Genomic DNA, 12,526 nt, shown 5'->3' with positions numbered 1-12,526 from the left:
GAGGCAATTTCTTTTGCTCCGTCCACTCAGACTGGTTCTTACTACTCTCAGCAGGTCACCCAAATGATGGGCACAGCTGGCCAGATCACAAGCTGCCCCTTCTGCAAAACTGCCATTTTACCAAATAAACAGCTTCTTATCTGAGAATGTTGTCAGGTTTAGCAGATCGCTAGGAGAAACTCCTTATGTCTAAATTCAACTGTTCTGATTAAGTTATCCCAGAGCAAGGATCAATTCATCAAGCAGTTCACAAAATGACAGCTGCAAAGACAGTCTCAGAAAATGGTAGCCCCCTTTCCTACGATCACATGCTGTTGTGCAGTTAATACTTCAGTAATATTGCACACAGAGTTTGATTAAACACTCTTATTTTATTTGCATAAAGCATTGACGGTTATATGTAAAAGTACATAAATGGGGTATGTCATCATACCATCATGTGTGCTGCTCGTTTAAAGTACAACTATCCCAGTCTCTCATTTCAGACTCCCCGCCTTTTCTTTTAAATTAGTTTTATGTTTTGAAAATACAAAATGTAGCCAAGGCAACAAGCAAGTTTTAAACAAACTCAAGACAACTACTTTCCTATTGAAGCACATCAAAAAATGGTTGAGTTCTTTTTTAAAAAGGGGCAGTACATTTTTTTCCCCCTTCAGAGCAATATGCTTTCTTTGCAAAAGGAAAGGCAACAAGTCGGGGGAAAAAAACAGAAGAATTCATGGGTTCATAAACAGTGAATACTGGGTGATGACAATCATTTTTAAAAAGGCAGCATCGGAAAGATTGACACATATAACTGATTCATGTATACTGAACTAATTGATTAGCTTTTTGAGGCAAGTGAAATAGCCAATGAGAAGTACCAGTGTTGCTGGCTGTATTATGTTTAAAGGCCTATCGTTTGCTTAGAAATTTTGACTGCTCCAACCAAACTAGACAAAACGAACTTGGCTGATATCGTGAAAGTAATGCAGGAACATTTAGAAACCAAAGCATCATTGATTGCAGAACACATTATATTTCATAAGCGGTTTAAAAAAAAGGGTGAATCCATTTTAGCGTACATGACTGAATTACAGAGATTGTATGAGCATTGTCAATTCAATGATGGGCTTAGTGATGCACTGAGAGATTGTTTCATTTGTGGAACCTTACAAGAAAGCATTCAAAAATTGCCACTAATTGAAGCACAACTTACGTTTAAAAGAGCAGTTGAAATAGCCATATCAAGGGAAACAGCAGACAGGGATTCAGCTGAGCTGCAGTCAAGAATGAAATTGAGCGTGAACAAAACTGCAACATTCCAACAGAAACCTGCCTGGCCAAACAAATTGTATTACCAGTGTGGCAAGGAGACCAAAGTAGGTTTAAGGGCAAAACTCACAGAAAATGCAACGTAATAGGACACATACAAAGAGCATATTGGGCAGACAAAAATAAATGAACTGCACAGGGAAGAGAAAAGGCTAAAGAGTCAAACTGCAGCTTCAAAAAGAACACTAATCTGCATACTCTTGATGAAAATTCTGATAATGATAAGAGTGACACAAGACTGAGTTGCCTTGAGATTTATGATATGAAAATTAACCAGAGGCAAGCAATATGGCTTATACCAAAAGTGAACTGCAAATTAACTAAAATGGAATTTGACACGAGCTCAGTCATTCCACAAAATGAGTTTAAACAGCATTTCAAAGATACTGAACCTGCAGATACACAACTAAGAACGTATACTGGAGAAAAATAACTCCTATGGAAATGACATTTGTAACAGTGAAATACAACAACCAACAAGCCACATTGGGTTAAAATTATGTGGTTAAAATCAGAAGGCTGAGATCATTACAAGCTGATTGGAGGTCCATCCACCATGTGCATGCCACATCCCCTGTAACAGTCAACCGAAAGTAAATCAAGAGATTTACTGTATGGAGGCTGAAGGAATTCTTTCTAAGGTTGAGTCGAGCATATGGGAAAAGCCAGTGATCCCAGTAGCCAAGAAGAATGGGTTTGTCAGGATCTGTGGTCATTTTAAGGTCACCATCGACCCAGAACTGAAAATAAATTAATATCCTATGCCCAGAATACAGGACATCTTTGCAAACCTTTCTGGGGGGGGGGGACCCTTCAGCGAAGTGTACTCTAAGGCCTACCTACAGATGGAGATGGAAGAAAAGTCCAAAGTGTTTCTCACAATAAACATTCACAAAGGCTGATTTTCTCTATAATAGGCTTATTTTTTGGAGCAGCATCTGCACCTGAACTCTGGCAGAAAGCTATGGACCAGGTGCTGCAAGTTTGCCCCGGTACTCAGTGTTACCTGGATGACATAAGTGTTACTGGTAAGGAGAAGAAGGAACATCTCCAAAATCTCAAAACAGTATTGGCCCTAATGCAAATCCAACTTTTTCCCTATTACGGCAGAGATAATCCAAAGGGAAATGAGACAAGACCCCACACTGTCTTAAGATCTACCTGGCCACAAATTGCCGGAAAGTGCAGAAAAAATTCCCCTTTCCCATTTTTACCAGCAGTGGGAGTGGGGATTGACAGTTGTTGTACCATCCAAGCTGAGAGCTAACGTGTCAAAGGAGCTACATGCCAATCATCTAGACACAGTCAAAATGAAAGTACTGGCACAATGCTTTGTCTGGTGGCCTGGGATAGATTAGCAGATCAAGCAGCTTGCCATAGACTATTCAGTTTGCCAATACACCCAGAAGGTGCCAAAAGCTACCCCTCTACATCCCTGGGAATGACCTGTATTTCCATGGCAAAGGATGCATGTGGAATTTGTCGGATCATTCACTGGCACAAATTTCTTGGTAGTAGTGGATGCAGCTACAAAGTGGACAGAAGTGTCTCTAACAGCCTCCACTACAGGCTCACGTACTGTCGAGGTGTGGAGAAGCTCCTTCTCAAGAACTGGTGTCCTAGAGCACATAGTTAGTGATAAGGGGTCACAGTTTGTTGTGGAAGTTTCAGTCATTCCTGAAAATAAATAAGACATACTACAATTATACTGTATCACCCAGCTACAAATAGCTTGGTGGAAAGGTTTGTCCAGAGTCTAAAGAACACACTGCAAGCAATGTCAGCAGAACACACAACACTGACACAGAATCACCAATTTCTTCTTTGCATATCGTAATGCAGCACACTCCACAGCTAACAACTCACCAGCTATGTTGTTTCTGGGTTGTCCCTTGGACTCACGCTTTTGGATCTCCTCAAACCCAATCTCAGAAGGAATATGCAGGACAAACAGCTGAGACAAGTTGAAAACTCCTCAAACAAGGAGCTTTGATGTCTCACTCCTGGACAAGCAGCCCTGGCGGGGAACTACAGTGGTGATCAAAAGTGGGTGCTCGGAAAGATTAAGAACAGAACTAGACCACTCTCCGACACAGTGGAGATTGTGTCTGACATCATCTGGAGGTGACACCTCGATCATTTGAGAGCACAGTCAATTGTTAGAGAAGAAAGGTGACCAGAGCTGTCAGAACTGCTTCCTGCAATCCCATAGTCAACTCCTGCAACCACCACAGAGGAGACCCCAGAACCTGAGATTGTTTCACAGTCACTAGTGTCACCAGTCAAGTAGAGTGACCTCCCTTGTCAGGAAAGATGTTATCCCACAAGATGAAAAAAGCCCCCACTGTGATTAAATCTTTAGGCCTGAATGGGACAATTTGAGAATTTACTATGCTGTGGATGTCCATATATAGTAGTTGTATTATATAGTATGCTGTTTATAGAGTTTAGATGCATTCTATATTGGGTTAGAGTTTACAGAGTTTAACGGGGGGAGGGGGGAGTGTTGTGTATTTAATATTTCAGTAACATTTGAGTAATATTGTAAATATAATGTTTAATTAAGCATTCTGTGTTGTTTACATAATACAGTGCAGGTTATATGTAAAAGTACGTAAATGGCACACATAGTCATACTTTATTGATCCCGAGGTAAATTGGTTTTCGTTACAGTTGCACCATGTCTTCAGCCTGAGTTTGAGTCTCCAGAGGGTTCCTGTGCTGTGGAAGACGTCCTGCCTCGTCCCTGTGCCGAAGATGCCGCGCCCCAGTGGCCTCAATGACTACAGGCCGGTGGCATTGACCTCCCACGTCATGAAGACCCTGGGGAGACTTGTTCTGGAGCTGCTCCGGCCTATGGTTAGGCCACACTTAGATCCCCTCCAGTTCACCTACCAGCCCCGACTAGGAGTTGAGGATGCCATCGTCTACCTGCTGAACCGTGTCTACGCCCACCTGGACAAGCCAGCGAGCACTGTGAGGGTCATGTTTTTTGACTTCTCCAGTGCGTTCAACACCATCCACCCTGCTCTGCTGGGGGAGAAGCTGACAGTGATGCAGGTGGATGCTTTCCTGGTGTCATGGATTCTTGATTACCTGACTGGAAGACCACAGTACGTGTGCTTGCAACACTGTGTGTCCAACAGAGTGATCAGCAGCACTGGGACTCCACAGGGGACTGTCTTGTCTCCCTTTCTCTTCACCATTTATACCTCGGACTTCAACTACTGCACAGAGTCTTGCCGTCTTCAGAAGTTTTCTGATGACTCTGCCATAGTTGGATGCATCAGCAAGGGAGATGAGGCTGAGTACAGGGCTACGATAGGAAACTTTGTCACATGGTGTGAGCAGAATTATCTGCAGCTTAATCTGAAAAAGACTAAGGAGCTGGCGGTAGACCTGAGGAGAGCTAAGGCACCGGTGACCCCTGTTTCCATCCAGGGGGTCAGTGTGGAAATGGTGGAGGATTACAAATACCTGGGGATACGAATTGACAATAAACTGGACTGGTCAAAGAACACTGAGGCTGTCTACAAGAAGGGCCAGAGCAGTCTCTATTTCCTGAGGAGACTGAGGTCCTTTAACATCTGTCGGACGATGCTGAGGATGTTCTACGAGTCTGTGGTGGCCAGTGCTATCATGTTTGCTGTTGTGTGCTGGGGCAGCAGGCTGAGGGTAGCAGACACCAACAGAATCAACAAACTCATTCGTAAGGCCAGTGATGTTGTGGGTACGTCATCACAGCAACACATGATATGCATGCACCTCGCTTAACGTGAAAACTAAGTTAGACTCACATTTTGGACTCTCCATCTTTTCCTTTAAATTAGTTTTGTGCTTTAGAGTTTCAACACATAACACACAGCAAGAACAAAGACTTTTGCTTCATCTGCCTTCCCCACCCTTGCCTCATTCCCATTCACTTATTTATATACAGGAGTTCTTTCTAGTCAACTGTTCAAAAGGAATTGCTCCCAGTCCACGCTCATCTGGGATTCGAACAAAATGCCCTGACTGCATTGCAAAGCGAGTAGAAATGGCAGAACAATGTCAAAACTCATCAATATCAGCTAGCAAGTACATTTATGTAGGTCTGCAGCAAATAATGAAGCAGCGCAAGGGTACAGATTTTACAGTAAATCAAAGTAATACCATGTTAATTTGTAGCATAATGGAACATACTGGGTATAAAATCAAGTGGGTGTAATAAAAATAAACTGGAAAGTAACTGGACAACACTGAAATTAATCAATTACAATGTGGATAATTATATAGTGACAAGACAACTTTCAAATCACATCCTTAATGCTGAACAACATGCTTCCATAAAGCTATGTGCAGATTTAACAGAATTCATTTTTAAAATGAATTCTTTTTGTTGATGGCCACGTACAGTTGGGCACAGAGAAATACCTCACAATCAATGCACCCAGTAAGCTGTACCACTACACTAAACTGCTGACCAAAGGTTTTAAGAGTCTGCAAACAACAAAAATTTTCTTAAAAAGCAGATATTGCTAATTCTCCTCTGCACCCAGGACAATTTTATGATGGTGACAATTATTGCAGTCTAATTTTAGAGGAAGGACTGAAGTGACTGGACCATTAAAGCATGAAATTTAAATGCTATTTTTGTGACTTCATACAGCCAGTGATGTTGTACCCATATATGAAGGACTGAAAGCTATAAAGGTCAATGTTTCTTGAGGGACGAACATCCAGAAAACGTCACAAAGCTTCACTCTCATCTGCGAATAATTCACCGATACAGTAGTCCAGATTGTATCTGACCTAGCAATGGATCAAATACCATTCTACCAAAATTCATAAGAATGTTAAGAACTGGATTAATATTCAAAGTAAGCTTTTTGATTGATCTGAGCACAACTTGAGTAGTGACACTCAAGTGAGTCACTGTAACATGATGAGAACCGCAAGGCTAGTCACAGTATGGGGCAGTCATCAACCATGCAAAGTAAGATAAGCAGTTAAATCAGTTTATGCTTTTTGTCTGGTAAACAAATTTCAATTGTCGACTGGTGATGCAGTGTCCAGTTTGCTGTAAGAATCATCTAATGTAGGCAGTAAAGTTTTGACATCTACACTGCAACTAAAAGACAAGGATTCATCTGCCACAGCCACTGATGGACCAGCTGTGATAAAAGCATATTTAAAGATGGAGATGTCAACTATTGTCGATCAGAGAGTTCCCAACCTTTTTTTTTAAATGCCATGGATCCCAGGTTGGGATTTCTTGTTGTAGATGAACTTCATGTTGAACACTCTGGAATCATCATAGTCAGGAGTTTAAGGCATTTGCTGCACACCGTTAAAGATTCATAGAAAGTTGTGTTAATGTGTAATTTGCCTGCAGTGCAAGAGCAATACACTTTGACAATGAAAACTGCCAACTCAACTGCTCCTACAAATCCATGCCCACTTTAGCTGAAAGAGAAGTTAAACGTTACCTAGCATTTGCTGACACAGCAAAGTAGATTGAAGTCAGACAAGTATCTACTTGTGCCACAGCAGTATACACCATTGGAGGAAAATTCATCTTCACTCCATTCAGAAACTCGGCAGAATTAGTTTCTAAATTGACTCTACAAGTATTTGTGTGTTTCACATGACACAACAGTATCAAATCTCAACTGAATTCCCCACATTGTCCTGTTTGCAAGGCAACTCTGCTGATGTCCTTAAAGCACTCTTAAGGAAGCACAGATCCCAAAGTTATTTCAGCTTCAAGTTGAACCACTGCTTGGCTAACTTTTTTTTTCCACAGCATATCCTTCCACACACTACTCCAGGAGAGCTCTTAATGCATGATTGCCTTCACACATCATTGAACTGAATGCTATTGAGTCTGGAAGGGAAAGAGGAAGGACAGCAAAAGACCAAGAAAAGCAATTCCAGCTAATTGAGAAAGCGAACTACCAGAGCAGTAAGCAAATGAGAGCCAACAATGGTACCTGGTAAAATAATCAAAATCCCTTGTTCACAAAGAGGTATTTAGTACATACATTCGTGATAGTTCATGCCGATCAGATCATCCCTATAAGGTTATAGCTTAAGTTATTTTAGTGATGCTCGAGGATTAATCTATTCCTGATGTTGAAGAATTATAGAATAGTGTTGAGTTGAGCCAATAGGATTTCTACTTGAAAGAACCATCAAATGCAAGCACACAGTTGAAGGTCAAACTGAATAAGAGAACATGAATCTGCAATGCTCTTCTGTGCATTCACACCAACTTCCAGAGGGAAATCAGTTGGATTTTGTACAGTTGGAAATCAGTTGGATTATGCGGCAAAGAACACAGAGTTTATCATTGCATACGATGGAAGAAAATACACTCTGAACACATTAATTTTGCAATATTATCTGGAAAGACAGTAAGGAAAGTCCCCTTTATTTTATTGCTGAAGCATTTACACAGCTGAGTATATTTTTAAAGAAGTTATAGTGTGCATTAAGTTGTATTGTTAAGCAATCCTCATATGAGTCGATGAGCAGATTTTTGGATAAATAAAATCTTAAAACCTTAATAGCAAATTTAGCTCTGATAATGCTCCTACATGGTATAGTGTAAATTTTTTAATAACATCTACATCTATAAATGCAAGGTAATAATGCATGTTCTTCATTAACTTATATTGCTCATTATAGGACTGGCTCCAAATTCAGTGGTCAAATTACACAGAACATAAAAAATTGATACAGATACCTTCACTCACTTAAGCATTGAGTAAATTTCATAAGTATGGCTAATGCTGCTGCAGAGTTCAAACAATACTGTAATGACAATTTTTTTTAAATGATGCATGTTGAAAATATAGGGAAACAAACAAATAGCTAGAAACATTGTTGACCCAAATTTGAAAGAGAAAGGCTAGATTCTAGATTCTTTAATCTCTCAGGCCCTACTTGGAATATTTGCCCTCTCGTTTTCACATATGTTCCGTTTTGTGACGCAAGTCAGAACATGACAGAATGTTACGCAATAACATTTATGTCCAAAAGTTCTTCTCTATGTTCAGAAAATACATTGATCGTGTTACTAGAGAAATCTCTGACTGTAGTGATCTGTGTAGCCGAAGTTTGGGCAGACAGCAGCTTCCAAAGGAGGAGACCATATGATCCAGGTAGTGTCTCCACACATTGTACCGCAATACAAATCATATCCCATTGCTGAGCAGACACACTGCCAGACCCAGCCTACCAAACAAAAGCCCTCACAGGTAGCCTTAAAACTTAAAAATATATGTTTTTAAAACAAAAATCACACTAGTTACCTCAATGCTAAAAGCTGTTTCAGGAAGCTGATCAGATTTTGTACATGAAGTCACAAAAAAAAAGTGGCAGTGCAGTTTGTGGCTTTCACTTTATGGGTGACAAGATAATGACAAGTTAATCTCTTTTCCAGGCATGGCATCAACAGCACGTTAAACAGAAAGAAGAACGGAGCAGGGACAGATATTTGAGAGTTCTGGGGAGGTAAATAGTAACAAGGAAAGATTAAAAAATCTTCAAAGAGGTTCGACTTCAATAAAATAAGTAAGAGTGTAAGAATTTTTTTGTGAAAATAATCCAGAGGTAAAAGATCATATTGTACCTCAGCATGACTATACATGCAACAGGAAGGCAGCATTCTTCATTAAGGACCAACAACATCTAGGGCATGCCCTCTTCACATTGGGGAGGATATACAGGAGCCCCAAGGTCACAAACTAAATGTTTTAGGAACAATTTCTTCCCCACTGTGGCCTGACTCTGACCATCACCACCACTATTTTCAACTGGTTCCAATCACTGGAATTCTCCGTCTTCCTCTCATCCCTTCAAATGCTCATTAAAATTTACTAAACCTTTGAGCAGCTCCCCTAATCTGTTCTTCTGAAATTGGTGCCAACTGTTATTACAATTTTCTTTGAAAAACATCTTCAGATGCTGCTCAGCATCCTGGATATACAAGCTGTTGCCTTAACAATTTACATATTTCTCACTGATTTGTATCACTCTGTGCATTAATCCCATTTTACTGGTAGACCAAGCCAACAGATACACAGATAGATAAGGACTAAAGGGATATGAGCTGAACACAGGCAAATGTGACTAGATCATAAACATCGTGGATGGCATGGACGATTGGTTTTGGTATTGATATTGACTTACTATTGTTGTGTATTTAATATTTCAGTAACACTTGAGCAACCTTGTAAATGTATTGTTGGATTAAGCATTCTTTGTTGCTTATATAATTCATTATAGTTACATGTAAAAATACGCGAATTGCACATGTCATGATGCTACCACGTGATATACACAGACCTCACTTAAAGTAAAAACGAACGTACGCGAGTTATCTGTTTTTTTTTAAATTGGTTAATGTTTTGGAGTTACAAAATATCACAATAATGACGAGGCACTTTTAAAATGAACCATACACCTGTTGAAGTGCAGCAAGATGTTCAAGTAAAAAAAACACTCAGCAAGGAACTGTGAATTTTAAAAAAACACAGCATACGCAGAGACAATTGAGTTAAAAGAAAGGCAGAAAATGGGAAAATTCACAGGTTCATAAACAGTGAGTACTGGTTGATAATAATCATACATAAATGTCTGGCTACATTAGAAGGATAGACACATTCAATTGCTCTATGAGTAACTGGTTCATGTATACAGAGCTAATTGAACAGTAATATTAAACAAATGACATAGCCAATGGGAAATAAGTATCATTTATGCTGAGTGCATTGGATTTAAAGGCATACAATTTGTTTCAAAGTTTGACTGCTCCAACCAAACCAGCTGAAGTGAGCTTTGCTGGCACTGTGAAAGTAATGCAGGAACATTTACAACCAAAGCCATTGTTAACTGCATAAACGGAATCAAAAAGAAGGGGCATCTACTTCAGTGTACGTGGTTGAATTAAAGAGAATGAGCATCGTCAATTTGGTAATGGGTTTAATGATGCACTGAGAGATTGCTTAGGCTGTGGAATCTTACAAGAAATCATTCAAAAACAGCCGTAATTGAAGCACAGCTTACATTTAAAAGAGCAGTTGAGATAGCCGCATCAATGGAAACTTAAGCTGCAATCCAAAATGAAAGTGAGTGTGAACAAGTTGCAGCCAGCTGCCTGGCCCAATAAATTTTGTTACCGTTGTGGCCAGGACTCACATGCTCCAGACCAATACAGATTTAAAGGTGAAAATTGCAGAAAATGCAACAAAGTAGGACACATACAAAGAGCATGTCAGAAAAAAATAAATAGACTGCATAAGGAAGAGAAAAAGATAAAATTTCAAGTTGCATTTTCAAATAGAACATTAATCTGCATGTTGTTGATGAAAAATCTGATAAACCCTCTCCAATGCCAGCACATCTTTTCCAATATGAGAAGCCCAAAACTGTTTACAATACTCAAGGTGAGGCCTCACCAGTGCCTTATAAAGCCTCAGCATCACATCCTTGCTCTTGTATTCTAGGCCTCTTGAACTGAATGCTAACATGGTATTTGCCTTCCTCACCACTGACTCAACCTGCAAGTTAACCTTTCAGGTGTTCTGCACAAGGACTCCCAAGTCCCCTTGCATCTCAGGTATTTGGATTTTCTCCCCGTTTAGAAAATAGTCCGCACATTTATTTCTACTAACAAAGTGCATGACCATGCATTTTCCAACACTGTATTTCATTCGCCACTTTCCTGCCCATTCTCCTAATTTGTCCAAGTCCTTCTGCATCCTACCCATTTCCTCAACACTACATGTCCCTCCACCAATCTACAAACTTGGCCACAAAGCCATCTATTACATTACCTAAATCATTGATACACAGCATAAAAAGAAGCGGTCCCAACACCAGCTCCAGCGGAACACCACTAGTCCCTGGCAGCCAACCAGAAAAGGATCCTTTTATTCCCACTCGCTGCCTCCTACCAATCAGCCAATGCTCTAACCATGTTAGTACACAGACTCTTACCTTGGTAAGCAGCCTCATGTGTGGCACCTTCTCAAAGGCCTTCTGAAATTCCAAATATACAACATCTACTGCATCCCCTTTAACTGTCCTACTTGTAATCTCCTCAAAGAATTCCAACAGCAATTTGCATACCACATCCCCTGCAATAGAGCCAACTGAAAGCAAATTAATAAAGGTACTGGATGAGGTCACAACTGTCTCCATGCTTGGACACCATGAACTGCTGCCCAACAGAGGACAAACAGTTGTTGGTGCCAGCCTCTGTGCCTCTGGGTAGAAAGCTCATTGGACCAAGGAAGGACCGTGCTGCTCACAGGAGGCATGAAAGTGATGAAAGCACCGGTCTGACAACAACAGTTTTTGTAGGTAACTTATCTAGGAAAGGCTCTGATATGTTAATCAGGCAGTTACTTGTGAAACGTAGCTTGGTCTTAAACTGGGAGAGAGTTCAAACAGCTTCGGGAAAGTTATAAGCATTCAACTTTTGTGAGTATAAAGAACCAAAATTTACTTGCATGCATTAAGGTTATTGCATGAACTTCAAGTGGGAGACCAAAAGCTGCTTGTAAAAGCAGATAAAAAGACCAAAGCTAGATGAATGGAAAGGAGTCAATGGAGATATGAAAACAGAGGATTTGTCAGATGATGTTACAGGCAAGGAAACCAAGGGAAGAGAGGCCAGATCATAAAGGGAGCAATGGAAGGATTAATAAGAGAATACTCCAGTGAACTAAATGCACCTTCCCAGGATCAAGATACACAAACTAGAAGAATAAGAGAGGAAGAATGTGAGTGAGAAAGAGAAAGGTGTGAAAGAGAGAATGAACAGCAGAAAGAAAATGAAAGGGATCAAAGTAGATCGAGAGAGAGAAAAGGAGAGAGAGGTTTCCAGAGCTGTCAGAACCACTTCCTGCAGTCTCAGAATCAACTCCTGCAAACAGCACGGAGGACGCCCATAACATGAGATTATTTTCATAGCCACAACTCCCACCTGGCAAGCAGAGTGACCTCCCTTGTCAAGAAAGACATTATTCGACAAGACTAAGAAATGCCCCACAGCAATTAAATCTTTAGGGTTGAATGGGACAATTTAGAATTTACTATGCTGTGCACGTCGGTATGTAGTAGCTTTATTATATAGTATACTGTGTATATAGTTGAGATGCATTTTCTATTGAGTAATCTAGTAAATATAGTGTTTGACTATGCATTCTTTGTTGTTTATGTA

General features: G+C 40.2%; 1 protein-coding gene across 5 annotated transcripts in view; it reads right to left on the bottom strand.

The window, feature by feature from the left end:
* slc25a22a (solute carrier family 25 member 22a) overlaps nucleotides 1-12,526 on the bottom strand; it is a 166,714-nt gene that overhangs the window by 108,086 nt on the left and 46,102 nt on the right. The window lies entirely within an intron of this gene.

This window comes from Mobula birostris, chromosome 11 (genome assembly GCF_030028105.1).
Source record: "Mobula birostris isolate sMobBir1 chromosome 11, sMobBir1.hap1, whole genome shotgun sequence".
Classification (NCBI taxonomy): domain Eukaryota; kingdom Metazoa; phylum Chordata; class Chondrichthyes; order Myliobatiformes; family Myliobatidae; genus Mobula; species Mobula birostris.
This window is presented reverse-complemented; position numbering and strand designations above follow the sequence as displayed.